The sequence below is a fragment of the Vicia villosa genome, linkage group LG5, assembly GCF_029867415.1.
Source record: "Vicia villosa cultivar HV-30 ecotype Madison, WI linkage group LG5, Vvil1.0, whole genome shotgun sequence".
NCBI lineage: Eukaryota > Viridiplantae > Streptophyta > Magnoliopsida > Fabales > Fabaceae > Vicia > Vicia villosa.
Window position 1 is genome coordinate 115,424,890 of NC_081184.1, and position 17,588 is coordinate 115,442,477.

At 38.5% G+C, this 17,588-nt stretch overlaps 2 long non-coding RNA genes across 2 annotated transcripts; both read left to right on the forward strand.

The window, feature by feature from the left end:
• The first annotated feature begins 1,445 nt into the window (after positions 1-1,445).
• On the forward strand, positions 1,446-2,552 carry LOC131602102 (uncharacterized). The gene is made up of 3 exons (XR_009283933.1): positions 1,446-1,734; positions 1,850-1,913; positions 2,216-2,552. It is a non-coding gene; the product is annotated as an uncharacterized LOC131602102 (long non-coding RNA).
• Positions 2,553-12,980: 10,428 nt separating this feature from the next.
• Positions 12,981-14,027, forward strand: LOC131602100 (uncharacterized). The gene is made up of 3 exons (XR_009283931.1): positions 12,981-13,209; positions 13,325-13,388; positions 13,691-14,027. It is a non-coding gene; the product is annotated as an uncharacterized LOC131602100 (long non-coding RNA).
• Positions 14,028-17,588: the final 3,561 nt, after the last annotated feature.

Genomic DNA, 17,588 nt, shown 5'->3' on the forward strand with positions numbered 1-17,588 from the left:
CTGGGGGTGGAAATAGAAATTTCGTGACAAGCCCAATGAACTGATCCATATCTTTATTCATCAGATTTCTTTAAGTTAATTAATCATATTAAATCCAATTAATGCTCAGACTTTATGCCAATTTAATTTATTCAGATTTGATCAAAACCTTATGTTAATTTATTTAAATTAAAAGAAATAATAGAGAAGGAGATTTAGGGTTACCCTTCAATGTGACCCTTCAGCTGCTCGTACCCCTTCCTCTCGAGCTTCGAAACGGCGCCGGCGAATTCACTCCGTCCGGCGGGATTGCGGCGAGCACCACCGCAAACCTCCTCTCTTCGTTTTCGATCATCTCCTCTCAGTCTGAAACTCTCGGCTCACTCTCATCTCAGATTCTCTCCGATCACATCAACTCTCAACCTTACCGAATTAGTATTCTCTCATCTTCGTTTATCTCTGATTGTCTCCGATTACCTCAAACCTTCCAACGTTGCAGTTTATCAGGGCACGCCTTCGCACCTTCCTTCTTTGATTTCACCTTCTTCGTCTGCTTCTGAGTTTAAATCGTGCGGCGATGATGCGATACTGATGTTGAATGTTATTGTTGCAGGTGAACGATTACGTTGAAGATAATGAAGAGCTTTTAGAGTGTGGGGAAGATGGATGGAGATCGATGGAGAATTTGAGAAAGGTAGCAGAGTGTTGAAGATTGGGGAAGGTTATGAAGTGAAGAGAGGTTGAAGAAGATGTGGCAGAGTGAGAAGTGAAGATACGTGAAGGATTGAAGAAGATAGATCGTGAGAGAGAAAGAAGCGTGATTGGGGATTGGTGTGTGAACAAAGAAACGATGGAGAAAGAGAGATGAAGAAGATTCAGATTGAGGATTATGGAGAACTCTGAAGATGAAGCCTGGTTCAGGGAAGAAGCGGTTTTTTGAAGATTGAAGATTGAGAGAAAAAATGAAGATTGAGAGAAGGTGAAGATTGATGAATGAATAGAGAGAGCTCAAGTTTGTTACAAGGTGAGTTTTTTTCTCGTCTCGACTCTCTCCCATTCCGTTATAATTTCAGTTGAATTCTGTTATGAATCTGTTAGGTGGTTTTGAAAGAGAATGAGAATCGGTTATAGGTGGTTATTTCAGTTTTGGTTGTTATTGAGTTAGAAGTTGGTTAGAGAAATGTTTAGGAATTGGTTATTTTGAAATTCTGTTATGATGGTTTGGAGGTAGTCATAGGGTGGTTATATATGCTGTTATGGTTATGTCAGTTAGGGAAAAGAAACTGAATGACTAACTGTTGTTGTTTTTTGAAGATTTAACTGAACAAGTTTAAAAGACTGTTGAAGGGGTGGCTGGTACTTGAAATTAGAGACTTGTAATTGGTATTAAAGATGACTTAGAATTCTGTCTTGACAGGGGCTGTTTTTGAACTGAGTTTTTGAATGATATGAATATGGATGTTGTAGGGGACTTGGTCTTGAATTTGAACTGATGCAGGGTTGTTTTGTTTATTTTTCTGGATGATGAATGTGTGCTTGTCCTGTAGGTATTGAAGCTGAGTTTGGACTGGACTGAATATGAATGTGACTTGTGTTTGATTTTTGTGTGATGTTGATTTGTTGCAGGTTTTGGCTTAGCTTGGAACTTTAGTGAATGATGGTGAGAATAGAACTGGTCAGAAAACGTATGGACACATGATATCGAGTATGCAGATCTTTGGATTTTGATGGTATGTCGGATTGGTGTCAATGTAGGTGAGTATGTATAAATTTCTAAATTAATTTTTCTTTGAATGTATGCCTTCTGTTAATGTTACAGATGTAGACGAGTAACGAACTGACGCTGGATTTTTTTTGAACAAATGTACAGGTTGATTTTCTGTTGTGTACTTTCACTGAACCATAATGCGAACTGGATTGTCATTGTTGTATGGGTAAGTAGATGCTTACTGAATGTATGGATGTTTGAATGAGTTTGGTAGTTGAGTACTGTAGGGGGAGGCGTTATGGAGTGATCTCTGAACTAGTTCGATGTGATGTATTAGTTAGTGTAGTGCGACGGTTCGAATGTTAAGGGATTTTGTAGTTTATTGCCTCGTACTGTATGGTGACTTGCAACTCTGTTTATGTAGGTTTGAATGTATTGGTAAGGTGCAGGGACTGGTTTGAGATTGTAACTATAATTGGTTACTGACTGTTGAATTTGATTTAGATCTGTTCTCGTTTTCTTTGACAGGTTCGGATGTGATTTGAAAGGCGTATCGAGGGGCATGACATGGTGTGGATAGGAGTGATGAAACTGAAGATGGTTTTGAACTAAAGACCTGGTTTAGAATAGGCTTTCAACATTGTGTCTTTAAATTTTTGTGAAGATGTAAGGATGCTTTGGTGGGATTGGAACGGTCGAATGTATTTGTATTTTGAAATTGGTTTCTGAATTATGTTTTGATGGACACTTGTATTTTGTAAGAGAGACTTGTAACTTGAACCTTGGATAAGTGGGAATGATGTTTATGTTGGAAGTATGAATATGTCATCAGGTCTTGTAATGAATCTGGTGGATTTGAATGAAATATTATTCAACGCATCTCAAACATCTTTCTCTCTTGCATTTCTTGTATTCAAATTCTTCTTTGATCTTTAGGACTTTGAGTCAATATCAACAAATATGACATGATGAAAACCATAAGGTTTGAAATGAATTTGAGTCAAAGAAACACGTCTCAAATATTCACACCTAATCAAAATTCACTTGATCACACCCACCGGTATTCTCGATATTTCAATCCAACAATTTTGAATAAAGTCCCAAAGCGAATGACTTGTATCAAATGATGATTAGAATCCACTTAATTAATGAACCTAACCAAAGGTTGAGCAGAAATCCCTGATGATCATAATACCAAACTCCAAGATCCCTTTGATAATCTCAAACTTATAGAGTAAGCTTTTTTTTTAAGAAACCTTAGTTGAACCAATTTGTACAGTGTAGAGATCTTAATCATTGTGAAACCTTGGCCTTTTCCTTGGCCGTTGATCTGTGGTCCCAAGTGCTTTATTGAATGAATGAATGAATGACATGTAAATGCCCTAATGGAGGTATGCAGGTGAAATGGAAAATATAAGCCAGTTAAAATAAGGGGTAGGACAAATTTGGGGTATGACAGCTGCCCCTATTTAATCTTCTTAAACCTGAGAGTTAGATTGGCGCTAGCCTTTCGAACATTGAAGGTAGAAGAAGATTAAATATCAAAGTATCAGAAATTTGTCCTGAAGAGAGGATGGTGTAAGTGTTATCTCCTCTTTTTTGATATCTGCTGGGGAAAGAGAATTTGTTTTTCTGGAGGAAGATTTGTGGTGAGTAATGGTTGAATGGTGGTAGCTTGTAACGTGGTAACGGTGCCGACGCGGGATTTTCAAAGAGAATGGTTGTATGAAACAATGATCGAAAGAAAAAGACCTCGTGCGATTTACGACTCAACATCGACTTGACAACAGGAAAGGATCTCGTACGATCTTCAGGACTGAAAGAATAAGATCTTTTACGATCTATGACTCAACATCGACTCGACAACAGGAAAGGATCTCGTACGATCTTCAGGACTGAAAGAATAAGATCTTTTACGATCTATGACTCAACATCGACTCGACATCAGGAAAGGATCTCGTACGATCTTCAGGACTGAAAGAATAAGATCTCTTACGATCTATGACTCAACATCGACTCGACATCAGGAAAGGATCTCGTACGATCTTCAGGACTGAAAGAATAAGATCTCTTACGATCTATGACTCAACATCGACTCGACATCAGGAAAGGATCTCGTACGATCTTCAGGACTGAAAGAATAAGATCTTTTACGATCTATGACTCAACATCGACTCGACATCAGGAAAGGATCTCGTACGATCTTCAGGACTGAAAGAATAAGATCTCTTACGATCTATGACTCAACATCGACTCGACATCAGGAAAGGATCTCGTACGATCTTCAGGACTGAAAGAATAAGATCTCTTACGATCTATGACTCAACATCGACTCGACATCAGGAAAGGATCTCGTACGATCTTCAGGACTGAAAGAATAAGATCTCTTACGATCTATGACTCAACATCGACTCGACATCAGGACAAAAGAAGACATTGTGTCAAACACTCATCAGAGATTGAAGATACCTCGCCTCGGCACCGTGGTTGGAAGAGATTTGCAATGTAGTAGCAGATATCAATCAGAATTTGTAAGGACAACTTTTTGTGTGGGGATGTATTATTGTCTTGACTAGGTGTGGATTTGTATTATCTGGCTTATGCTTTGTTATGCATGTTTGAATTTTTCTATGGCGTAATGATCCATTTTGACGGATATGCTACGCTTTTGAGGATGTAATGTTATATGCAGTGAACACTATATGCAGGATGCCAAATAAAGGCATTGGTGAGGTAAACACCAGGGAGAATCCCCTTAGTGTTAAGGACCATGCGGAGGTGCCAATAGGTATTGGACTTTGATTTGCAAGATGCACCTTCTTTGACTTGAAGGATAATTTCTGACTTCTCACCATGCGCCACTGCTTGGAAGATTTTCAACTTGAGGAGATTCCCTCGATTCACCATTTTGGGGATGAGAAATCCAGATAAGGAGCCTTGATTAGGGAAGTAGGACAACTCCTAGGAGAAATAAACTCCTATGCTTGGGGAATGGAACAAACTCTCGGGAGAAATAAACTCCATGCTTGGGGAGAGACCAAGGTTCCAGGAGAAATAAACTCCTATGATTATGGAGCGACAAGAACTCAGAATTGTGCCCCAAGCTTCGTGACTTATGGAGGAATTTGCCCCAAAGGATCCTTGGAGAGATTTGTCGAATCTCGACGTAACTTCCCCAGATTGGTTGAACTTGAGGGGATTTATCGACATGATTGCCCCAGATTGGTTGAACTTGAGGGAATTTATCGACATGATTGCCCCAGATTGATCAAAGCTTGAAGAGATTTATCGACATGATTTCCCCAGATATGCCAAACTTGAGAGGTCACACCTTGATTCAATTGCCCCTGATTAGGTGCATCTTACTAGAATCCTCAAGCTTTCTTTGTTTTGAAGTCAAACAAACATGGAAACAACTTTACCACGCTCAACGGAGTCTTCAAACTCTTCCCCTCAAGGTAATCAAGGAAAGCATTAACTGTTCATGCTCGACGGAGTTCTTTAGAGAACCTTCCCCTTGATGGTCAACATTAGCTTTTACTCCTCGGAGTTCTCAAGTCTCTTGTATTTTGACATGATCAAGCTCTTGACTGATTCTCATCCTTGAAAATTTCCTTGATGTTAAGCACATATTTCGCATGCAAAAAATGTTAATTCTAAGAATGATAATTCTAATGCAAAGCCTATGTTAATCTTGAAGTTGTAAAACTTTTTATGATATGAGGTTGCGACCTCTTGTGACTGAATCACTAGTTGACACAACCTCGATTTTTGCATGTAGAAGATAAAGCAAGCATACGATACCAACATGGAAATGAGTCTCGCTTCATTGGGAGTCAGTTAAATGCTATCTCATAGGAGTGTGCTTTCAAAATAACCCTACTTCAATTAGGACTTTTGAGGGTTGTAACTTGGCCAGGTTCACGGTTTTCAGAAAACAAAGGATTTTAGGCTCAAAATTATTTGGTACCCACCCCCTTCGTGATGTTCTCCATTCCTATGTTCAGTTAACTCGACACGAGTGTCCATTCCTCACAAGGAATTTTGAAATGGTTGAGGAATCAATGAGGTTTTTTGGACATGGCAGTCACTCACTTTCTTGTTTTTGGTGTCTGATCACACGACTTTGTTCCTTTGATGAGGATCCTTGTTTTTTCGCTTCTGCTTTGCTTTTCCTTTTTTGTTTCCCTAACTTTTGCCTGGACAAATTCTTTTGAATTTTATTTTAGAGTCCAGCGGGATGCCCTAACTTTTGCCTAAGTCACTCATTTTCATGTTGTTGACTTAGCGGGCTCTTTTTTTTTTTAATTCTCCTTTTTTTTTGAACAAGTCGTGTGATGTTGTGTTGCTTTTGATTTGCTTGAAAGATTGTGACTGCCTCATCCTTTGATTGATGAAGGATTACCATTGTGGTATCGTCATCTCTTGATCTCTTGATGGAATAAGGATAATCATTGCAATTTTGACATTCCTCAACCTTTTGAAGGATAACCATTGTTGTATCCTTGGATGCATACCCTTTTGGTGAGTTTTGAACACTCACTCAAGTTAAATGAACACTACCCTCCCCAAGGTTAAAATAAGGGTTCTTTAATGATTAGAAAAGAAACTTCTACTTCAAGGCTCAAAGGGGTTGACGAGGGTCTATCTCCCTTATATCTCCGGTGTTTGGGGATTTGAAACAATGCCTGTACATCCTCAGTAGGGTTTTTTATTCAAAACACATGATTAGAGATTTTGCATTTTTATTTTTCATCATTCTCCCTCAGCTTTTTGCATAAGCAAGCAATTGGCAAAGTTGGTATCGTAATGCCAAAAACATTTTATGAGTGATAACGAATGGATTGCTTCAAGACAAACATAAACAATGTATTATGATTTTCATTCAGAAATTAACAAGTTTTTACATGTATTGATGCTTAAACACACAAATGAAAAATTACAATGAGAATGCAGTAAGAAACTAAATGGGTGTCGTTGTTGAGGAGACTTGACTCCGTCTGGACTTGTTGAGCTTGAATACTTTCTGCAGTTCCTTCCAAACACTTCAGATTACTTCAAAAGAGAACTCCAACAAAGTCACCCAAGAGTTGTAAACTTTTGCCTTGCTTTAGGGATTCGAGTAATGCGAATGACGCAATGCTCAAGATAAGAGTACGTCTTGCTTATCCCTCGTGCGGGAGCCCCAAGCATAGATGTTGAAGAAGTATTCGCCTTCATAAATGGAAAGAATCTGGTATGGTCATCAAACTCAAGAGAGCTACTTGTGGTGAAGAAGACCCAAAACACGAATCTTAACCAAATGAAATTCTGACAAACGAGGAAACGAATGAGTACAAGGCAATAGAATCACATCAATTTGTTTCTCATGTTCTTCTTGTCTCTGTTAACTAGCAAGGCCACTGAGGAGGAGATCCTGAGAAAAGGCAACTGATATATGAAGTAGAACCTTGAGAATGAGAAGCATTATGAAGAACACCCTTGATTACCACACGGAAGAAGATTCTGACGAAGTCACATAGGAATTTGTAATGCTTTTAGGGATTCGAGCAATGCGAATGGCGCAATGCTCAAGATAAGACTACGTCTTGCTTATCCCTTGTGCGGGAGCCCCAAGTATAGATGTTGGAGAAGTATTCGCCTTCATAAAATGGAATAACCTTGTATCGTCATCAGATTGAGGAGATCTATTTGTGGTGAAGAAGACCCAAAACACGAATCTTAACCAACTGAAATTCTGACAAACGAGGAAGCAACTGGGCACAAGGAAATCAATTTGTTTCTTATATTTTTCTCTCTATTAACAAGCAAGGGCCACTTAGAAGGAAATCATGAGAAAAGGCAACTGAGATATGAAGTAGAACCTTGAGGATGAGAAGCATTATGAAGAACACTCTTGATTGCCACACGGAAGAAGATTCTGACGAAGTTACATAGGAATTTGTAACGCTTTAAGGGATTCGAGCAATGCAAATGGTGCAAAGCTCAAGATAAGAATACGTCTTGCTTATCCCTCAATCGGGAGCCCCACGCAACTTCCACACATGTACTAGAGAGGATTACCACTTTAGCTTCAATATCCAAACCATTCTAAACGAGCATGAATGACCTTTGCGGTTTTTTGACATCAGGCACAAACCAACAAAGTATGAATCAATGAAGTCACAACCTTTTATGGATTCCAAACTTTCTTCCAAGAGGTGGAACCTTTTGTCAATTATGTGAATGCTCATTACCAAGAATAGGAATCTCAACATTATTTCCAACATTTTGATTCATAAGACCTTCTCATGGGTGAGATTAACATTTGCATTTGGCCTTTGAGGAACTTGTCTCAATTCTTCTTGTCAAAGAGAAAAGGCTTGAATAACCTCCATACATTGATTCATGTCAGTCCCCATTTATGTTCTCATCTCAGTCAAAACCCCATGGATTCGTTCTAATGTTAACTTTTGAGCATGTAGCGGTGAGAAGTCAGCTTTGTTGTTGAAGTCAGAATCTGAGTAGAAAGGGCCTCATAAGCTTCTGAGAGGATTGAGAAATGCATGATAATATGAATGCATGTTTCATTTATGAGAGATCCTAAAGTCTTTTCACACACTTTCATTCTTCTTTTTTGGAATTTAAGCTTCTTTTTTTTTTTGTATAGAATATCTTTTCTTTCTTTTTTTGCTTTTCTATTTCCTTTTCTTTTACATATCTTTTCTTTTCTTTTCTCTTTTTTTTTTGGAAATAGACTTTAGGATCTTTCATAAATGGAGTGGACAAAGCAATGATGTTATGCAATGCAAAAGCATGGGATCCACGGTCCATATAATCATAGTAACCACTGTACAATCCTCTGAATAACTGATACAGGTCAAATGTCACAGGATCAAAGGTCCGACACCTTTTTGAATACCAGGAAAACCAATAGTCACCAACAGAACAGAATAGTCACCAACGGTACCTGTCATGTATATCCCACCCCACTCACAGGTGAATCTAAGTCAAGGTAGGTCAATGGCTTCCAGCGTTATCAGTTCTCCTGAAACACCATCATTGTCGCAAATACATGCCAACAACGGTATCTCATTTGAACCTCGACTGGTCGTGGGTCTCATGATCGCAATCAACAGAACCTGACATTCTGTTGGCGTCATGACTATCCACTCTATCCTAGGTATCCTATGTGTCAACTCTGGCCTGGGTATTGGGCCTTTTACCTCATAGAACATCCCACCCAACCTGCAAACAGTAAAAATATGTGGCCCCCACGGGGACCCATAATATAGTCCAGAATGCGGGAAAGTAAATATGATATGCAAGCAGGAAAATAAACATGACATGCAAAACATAAAATAAATAAACGCAACATATAGACAAAATATAGCACACCCAAAAAATAAACAAACAAACGGATAGGCTAGGATATACTCGCTAAAGATGGACAAGCACAGGTCTATCACATCCCCAGCAGAGTCGCCAGCTGTCGCACGCTCGCGAAAATGTACAGAGTCGCCACCAATATATTTATCCCATAAGGGAAAGGAATACCAGGAAACCTAACAAAGGAAGGAACAGGGTCTTGCGACCAGAGAATCAAGGTACGGGAGTCGGTTACGCGAGGGGAAGGTATTAGCACCCCTCACGCCCATCGTACTCGATGGTATCCACCTATGTTTGTTTCTATCTAAAGGGTGTAAAACTATGTCTATGTCTAAATGCGAAATGAATGCAAAATGTGGGGAAAATAAAGAATTGTACTCGCACGGGCCCTACCCCGCTGCCTACGTATCCTTTTCAGGAATCAGAGTTACCGTAGCTCGGCTTACGATTTCTGTTTGTTTTTGTGTTTTTTATTTGGGCGGAGTCAACGCTCGCGTTCTTGCACAAGGGGACAGCCTAGGATGCAATGGAACGGAGATAACGACGCCCTTAAGAAGAAGAAAGAGATTGGTTTGTGTCTTTTAGGGTAGATGAGTGATGAACAGTTCCCAATACCGGGCCACTCACCGCTTTCTCTACTTTGCTTTAGTCTGAACCAAGTTCCCAATACCGGGCCACTCACCGCTTTCTCTACTTTGCTTTAGTCTGAACCATTGTTAGATGTTTTGAAGTGTTTTTGTTTGGGTGTTTTTTTTAAGGGAAATTAATCTGCGATTCGAATCACATAAAATGTATAATGATCGAGAAGCAGATTAGGGAATGAATCCCACTCACTTCCATCCCATTATGTAATGTTTGAGAAACAGATTAGAGAATGAATCTCACTCATTTCTCTCCCATTAATTAATGTTTGAGAAACAGATTAGGGAATGAATCCCACTCGTTTCTCTCCCATTAAGTAGTGACCGAGAAACAGATTAGGGAATGAATCCCACTCGTTTCTATGCCACTAAGCGATTGAGAAATAGATTAGGGAATGAATCCCACTCACTTCTCTATCACTCTCTTAATGTGATTCGCATCTTCCGTTTTATTAACGTTTTAAAGAGTTGAAACGAAAAAGAATGCAATAGGGAACTAGATCTAACATTCTAATCTATGTTATTCTAATCTACAAATGGCCCTAAGGTCAAGGATACCTATCCTATCTCAATTCCTCTTAACAAAGAAGGAAGAGTCCAAGGGAACATGGCAAACAATAGTAAGGAATAAGCAACATTAAAGCAAGGAATGAGAGGCTAAGCATGGAAACAAGAGAGGAAAGCCCCAAGTCAGTAGCAAAACAAGGGATTGAATGTCCCAAATCAAATACAAAAGCATCACGGTATCACACAAGAGTATCCACAAGAAGTTACCAAAGTATCGCATGAATCGTTACTTACCAATTAGCGAACAAGCATCATTTAATCGAAGCAAAAAGCAAGTGAACACATGGTCTAAGCTTGAAGTCAGTAGCAAACTCATTCATTTAGTTCCAATACCCTATGTTAATCTATATTAGTCAATTAGCATGAAACAATACAAAACTCTAACCAAAACTAGACAACATTAGGTCAATACTAGCTAAACGGTTTCAAATTGTGAATGAAGTTAGAAACATGCAATCAAATGGTACAAGTTAGTAGCAAATAGCCTATACTAGATGCCTAAACAACCACAAAGTCATGCCAAGAAGTTTCACACAAAATTACGGGTCATTTGTACAAGTTACGGTGCAATCGTCGACCAAAAACAAGTTATTTACATGTGATAAAGAAAAATCGGGTAAAATAGGAAAACATGATCTAAAATTTTCAATTCCAGGTCTTAGGACCTCTAGACATCCCTAATTATATGTACAAAAAGGAACCGACATTATTGCATGAATGCATTTCAATTTGAGAGCACAAACGTCACAAACGTCTATTAGGAACGCATGTTAATCAAGTCAAACAACACTAACCAAATACCAATCAAAACAAAGAATTAGGAGTTCATTTTTTATGTACATTATGATGGATTAGTCTACAGCAACCATACAAAAATTGGTGGTTAAATTCTGATCCTAAGGTATTAAAAAAAATCACTTTGCGAAATTTATCAAAACCGAAAGAAACATGAACATACCAAAGTAAATGATTTACTAAAAATGCACAACTAATTTCTAAAAATCTAAAAAAAAAAACCAAAAACATATACACACATATATCTATCTAAAACCTATTTTTATTGATTTTTTATTGCGTGGAAAAACGAGTAACCAAACAAAAGTTAGAAGGGAAACAAATTGCACAAGGAGAAAAATCTAACCACACAAGGGGGTGCAGAAGCAAAAAAAGAAAAGCATTGGATCTACACTAGGGCGCGTTTTGGGCCTTGTCCTGGGGGTGGAAATAGAAATTTCGTGACAAGCCCAATGAACTGATCCATATCTTTATTCATCAGATTTCTTTAAGTTAATTAATCATATTAAATCCAATTAATGCTCAGACTTTATGCCAATTTAATTTATTCAGATTTGATCAAAACCTTATGTTAATTTATTTAAATTAAAAGAAATAATAGAGAAGGAGATTTAGGGTTACCCTTCAATGTGACCCTTCAGCTGCTCGTACCCCTTCCTCTCGAGCTTCGAAACGGCGCCGGCGAATTCACTCCGTCCGGCGGGATTGCGGCGAGCACCACCGCAAACCTCCTCTCTTCGTTTTCGATCATCTCCTCTCAGTCTGAAACTCTCGGCTCACTCTCATCTCAGATTCTCTCCGATCACATCAACTCTCAACCTTACCGAATTAGTATTCTCTCATCTTCGTTTATCTCTGATTGTCTCCGATTACCTCAAACCTTCCAACGTTGCAGTTTATCAGGGCACGCCTTCGCACCTTCCTTCTTTGATTTCACCTTCTTCGTTTGCTTCTGAGTTTAAATCGTGCGGCGATGATGCGATACTGATGTTGAATGTTATTGTTGCAGGTGAACGATTACGTTGAAGATAATGAAGAGCTTTTAGAGTGTGGGGAAGATGGATGGAGATCGATGGAGAATTTGAGAAAGGTAGCAGAGTGTTGAAGATTGGGGAAGGTTATGAAGTGAAGAGAGGTTGAAGAAGATGTGGCAGAGTGAGAAGTGAAGATACGTGAAGGATTGAAGAAGATAGATCGTGAGAGAGAAAGAAGCGTGATTGGGGATTGGTGTGTGAACAAAGAAACGATGGAGAAAGAGAGATGAAGAAGATTCAGATTGAGGATTATGGAGAACTCTGAAGATGAAGCCTGGTTCAGGGAAGAAGCGGTTTTTTGAAGATTGAAGATTGAGAGAAAAAATGAAGATTGAGAGAAGGTGAAGATTGATGAATGAATAGAGAGAGCTCAAGTTTGTTACAAGGTGAGTTTTTTTCTCGTCTCGACTCTCTCCCATTCCGTTATAATTTCAGTTGAATTCTGTTATGAATCTGTTAGGTGGTTTTGAAAGAGAATGAGAATCGGTTATAGGTGGTTATTTCAGTTTTGGTTGTTATTGAGTTAGAAGTTGGTTAGAGAAATGTTTAGGAATTGGTTATTTTGAAATTCTGTTATGATGGTTTGGAGGTAGTCATAGGGTGGTTATATATGCTGTTATGGTTATGTCAGTTAGGGAAAAGAAACTGAATGACTAACTGTTGTTGTTTTTTGAAGATTTAACTGAACAAGTTTAAAAGACTGTTGAAGGGGTGGCTGGTACTTGAAATTAGAGACTTGTAATTGGTATTAAAGATGACTTAGAATTCTGTCTTGACAGGGGCTGTTTTTGAACTGAGTTTTTGAATGATATGAATATGGATGTTGTAGGGGACTTGGTCTTGAATTTGAACTGATGCAGGGTTGTTTTGTTTATTTTTCTGGATGATGAATGTGTGCTTGTCCTGTAGGTATTGAAGCTGAGTTTGGACTGGACTGAATATGAATGTGACTTGTGTTTGATTTTTGTGTGATGTTGATTTGTTGCAGGTTTTGGCTTAGCTTGGAACTTTAGTGAATGATGGTGAGAATAGAACTGGTCAGAAAACGTATGGACACATGATATCGAGTATGCAGATCTTTGGATTTTGATGGTATGTCGGATTGGTGTCAATGTAGGTGAGTATGTATAAATTTCTAAATTAATTTTTCTTTGAATGTATGCCTTCTGTTAATGTTACAGATGTAGACGAGTAACGAACTGACGCTGGATTTTTTTTGAACAAATGTACAGGTTGATTTTCTGTTGTGCACTTTCACTGAACCATAATGCGAACTGGATTGTCATTGTTGTATGGGTAAGTAGATGCTTACTGAATGTATGGATGTTTGAATGAGTTTGGTAGTTGAGTACTGTAGGGGGAGGCGTTATGGAGTGATCTCTGAACTAGTTCGATGTGATGTATTAGTTAGTGTAGTGCGACGGTTCGAATGTTAAGGGATTTTGTAGTTTATTGCCTCGTACTGTATGGTGACTTGCAACTCTGTTTATGTAGGTTTGAATGTATTGGTAAGGTGCAGGGACTGGTTTGAGATTGTAACTATAATTGGTTACTGACTGTTGAATTTGATTTAGATCTGTTCTCGTTTTCTTTGACAGGTTCGGATGTGATTTGAAAGGCGTATCGAGGGGCATGACATGGTGTGGATAGGAGTGATGAAACTGAAGATGGTTTTGAACTAAAGACCTGGTTTAGAATAGGCTTTCAACATTGTGTCTTTAAATTTTTGTGAAGATGTAAGGATGCTTTGGTGGGATTGGAACGGTCGAATGTATTTGTATTTTGAAATTGGTTTCTGAATTATGTTTTGATGGACACTTGTATTTTGTAAGAGAGACTTGTAACTTGAACCTTGGATAAGTGGGAATGATGTTTATGTTGGAAGTATGAATATGTCATCAGGTCTTGTAATGAATCTGGTGGATTTGAATGAAATATTATTCAACGCATCTCAAACATCTTTCTCTCTTGCATTTCTTGTATTCAAATTCTTCTTTGATCTTTAGGACTTTGAGTCAATATCAACAAATATGACATGATGAAAACCATAAGGTTTGAAATGAATTTGAGTCAAAGAAACACGTCTCAAATATTCACACCTAATCAAAATTCACTTGATCACACCCACCGGTATTCTCGATATTTCAATCCAACAATTTTGAATAAAGTCCCAAAGCGAATGACTTGTATCAAATGATGATTAGAATCCACTTAATTAATGAACCTAACCAAAGGTTGAGCAGAAATCCCTGATGATCATAATACCAAACTCCAAGATCCCTTTGATAATCTCAAACTTATAGAGTAAGCTTTTTTTTTAAGAAACCTTAGTTGAACCAATTTGTACAGTGTAGAGATCTTAATCATTGTGAAACCTTGGCCTTTTCCTTGGCCGTTGATCTGTGGTCCCAAGTGCTTTATTGAATGAATGAATGAATGACATGTAAATGCCCTAATGGAGGTATGCAGGTGAAATGGAAAATATAAGCCAGTTAAAATAAGGGGTAGGACAAATTTGGGGTATGACAGTTATACTTTCATAATATTTTATTTAATTGATATCAAAGGTTTTATCTTTATGGTTGTCCTTTCTTACCTTGTACATATGGCTACTGTCAACCACAAATGTTGTTGTCTTATCCGTAGAAAAAATTAACATCCAAATTCTTACACTTGATTAGCTAATAATTAAGATGGTGAATTTCTTGTTCAAGAAGAATCAAGACGTGGATGAAAATGTGGAAGACGTCATTGTTGCAGCCTCTATCGCATGTACAACTACGGTCAACACTGTTGGTGCACAATGAATAAAAATGATGACAAAGAGAATAACGGTGCAAAGATTAATGAGAGAATAAAGTTATATATTCTACTTGCGTTGTTAATAAATGATAGCTACTACAAGGCTATTTATACAAAAGAAAATTTGCCACCTAAGCCCTAACAGACTAAACTTAGTGAACAAGTATAAAGTACAAACAATACAAAACTACAAAATACTAAAGTACCCTTTAAACTAAACAGCTACGCTATCTGGACCCAGAAAGTAACATCTTCTGGTCAACACTATCTTCTGAGTAACCATCAGAAGATCAGCCCACATCAGAACTTCTGATGCTCATCTTCTGAATATGAATTACTCTTCAATACCATCCCTTAATTCATATTCTTCAATCAAAGCTGACAACGCCAATTCCATTCCTTAAGAGCAGAAATTGATCCGTCTTGATCGCCTTCGTCAGAACATCTGCCATCTGCTTCTGGGTGCTATAGTGCACAACTTCTAATGTTCCAATGTGGACTTGGCTTCTCAAGAAATGATACTTAGTCTCAATATGCTTGCTTCTTCCGTGTAACACCGGATTTTTAGCAAGATTGATTGCAGACTTGTTATCAATCATCAGCTTCAGAGGCTTCTTCACTTTAATATTCAGATCTTCTAATAAGTTCAGAAGCCACACAGCTTGGCATGCAGATACAGCGCCTACAATGTACTCAGCTTCACAGGTTGATAGAGCAATAACAGCTTGCTTCTTGGAACTCCAAGAAATAGGACCTCCCAGAAACATAAACAAATAACCAGAGGTACTCCTTCTATCAACTCTGTCTCCACACCAATCAGAGTCAGAGTAACTCAATAACTCTGATTCTTCCTTTCTCCCAGAAGGAAACAATATGCCAAACTTCAGAGTTCCCTTGATATACCTCAAGATTCTGACAGCAGCTTGGTAATGGGACCACTTAGGTTTACTCATGAACCTACTAACCAATCCAACTGCATAGCATATATCAGGCCTGGTATTACATAAATACCTCAGAGAACCCACTAGCTGTTTGAAGATAGTAGCATCAACATCTTCACCTTCAGAGTCAGAGTCCAACTTTTGATTCGTTTCTGACGGTGTAACAACAGCTTTGCAGTTCTCCATCTTGAATTTCTTCAGAAGTTCTAACTCATACTTCAGCTGATGCAGAATGATACCATCTTATGAGTACAAAATCTCCATCCCTAGAAAATATGACATTTTCCCAAGGTCTGTAATCTCAAACTCATTCATCAGCACCTTCTTGAACTTCATCAGATCTTCTAGACAACTCCCTGTAAGCAATATGTCATCAACATACAGACACAACATAATCATATTGCTTCCAGAATGTTGCACATAAACTCCATATTCCATTTCACACTTCTGAAACCCCTGCTTCTTGAAAAATGAATCAATTTTCAAATTCCAAGCTCTGGGCGCTTGCTTCAATCCATACAGTCTCGCTTTGTGTTTACCAACTGATCCATCTGGCTTCAGCTTTACCTTGAAAACCCATCTGACGTTGATGGCTTTCTTCTTCTTTGGAAGTTCTGTCAACTTCCAAGTCTTGTTTCTTTCTATAGCCTCAAGTTCTTCTTTCATGGAATTCAGCCAGACTTTCTTCTTGAGCGCTTCTTCAATACCCACTGGTTCAGAATCTACTAACATGGCACACTGATTGACATCTCCTTCTGAGTCAACTTCTGTGTCTTACAACATGTCAAAATCTGTAAACCTTCTAGGTATAGTTCTTACTCTTTATGGCCTTTGAGCTACTTCAGAGTCAACTACTCCAGAGTCACCACCTTCATGATCATCTCCAGAAGCGTGTCCTCCAGACTCTACATCTTCAGAGTTTTCCCTTCCAGAATCATGACTACCACTAGACTCTGGATCATCATCAGAATCTGGATCAGAATCAGATTCACCATCTGAATCATCTTCAGAAGACTCTTCATCTTCTGACTCTAACTCTTCTTCAAAAGTTATCTCTACATCAGAAGTTGGTTGAGACTCTCTCCACTCCCAAATTTCTGATTCTTTCACAATGACGTCTCTGCTGACTTCAACTCTATTAGTTTCTGGACAATAGAGCTTGTATGCACCTGTACTGTGGTACCCCACCAATAACATCACTTTGCTCCTATCATCCAGCTTCTTCCTTCTAGCTTCTAGAACGTGTTTGTAACACACAGAACCAAAAACCTTCGGATGACTAACACTTTGCTTCTCTTTAGTCCACTTCTCTAAAGGAACAATTTCCTTCAGCCTCTTTGTTGGACACCTGTTGAGCACATATGCTGCAGTAGCAACAGCTTCTCCCTAGAGATTGTGAGGAAGCTTCTTCTCTTTTAGCATACTTCTCGTCATATCAAGCAAAGTACAGTTTCCACGTTCAGTAAGACCATTGTGTTGAGGAGTATAAGGAGCAGTAATCTCATGCTCAATTCCATTATCATCACAGAACTTCTGGAATTCTGTAGAGTTGTACTCACCTCCACCATCCGTTCTGAGAATCTTTATCCTCTGATCACTATGCTTCTCAGCCTTCACCTTGAACTTCTGGAATTCTGTGAACACCTCAGTCTTAAACTTGATAAGTGTTACCCACGTCATTCTTGTGAAATCATCCATAAAAGACACAAAATACCTATTTCCTCCAAGTGAAGGTTCTGGAAATGGTCCACAC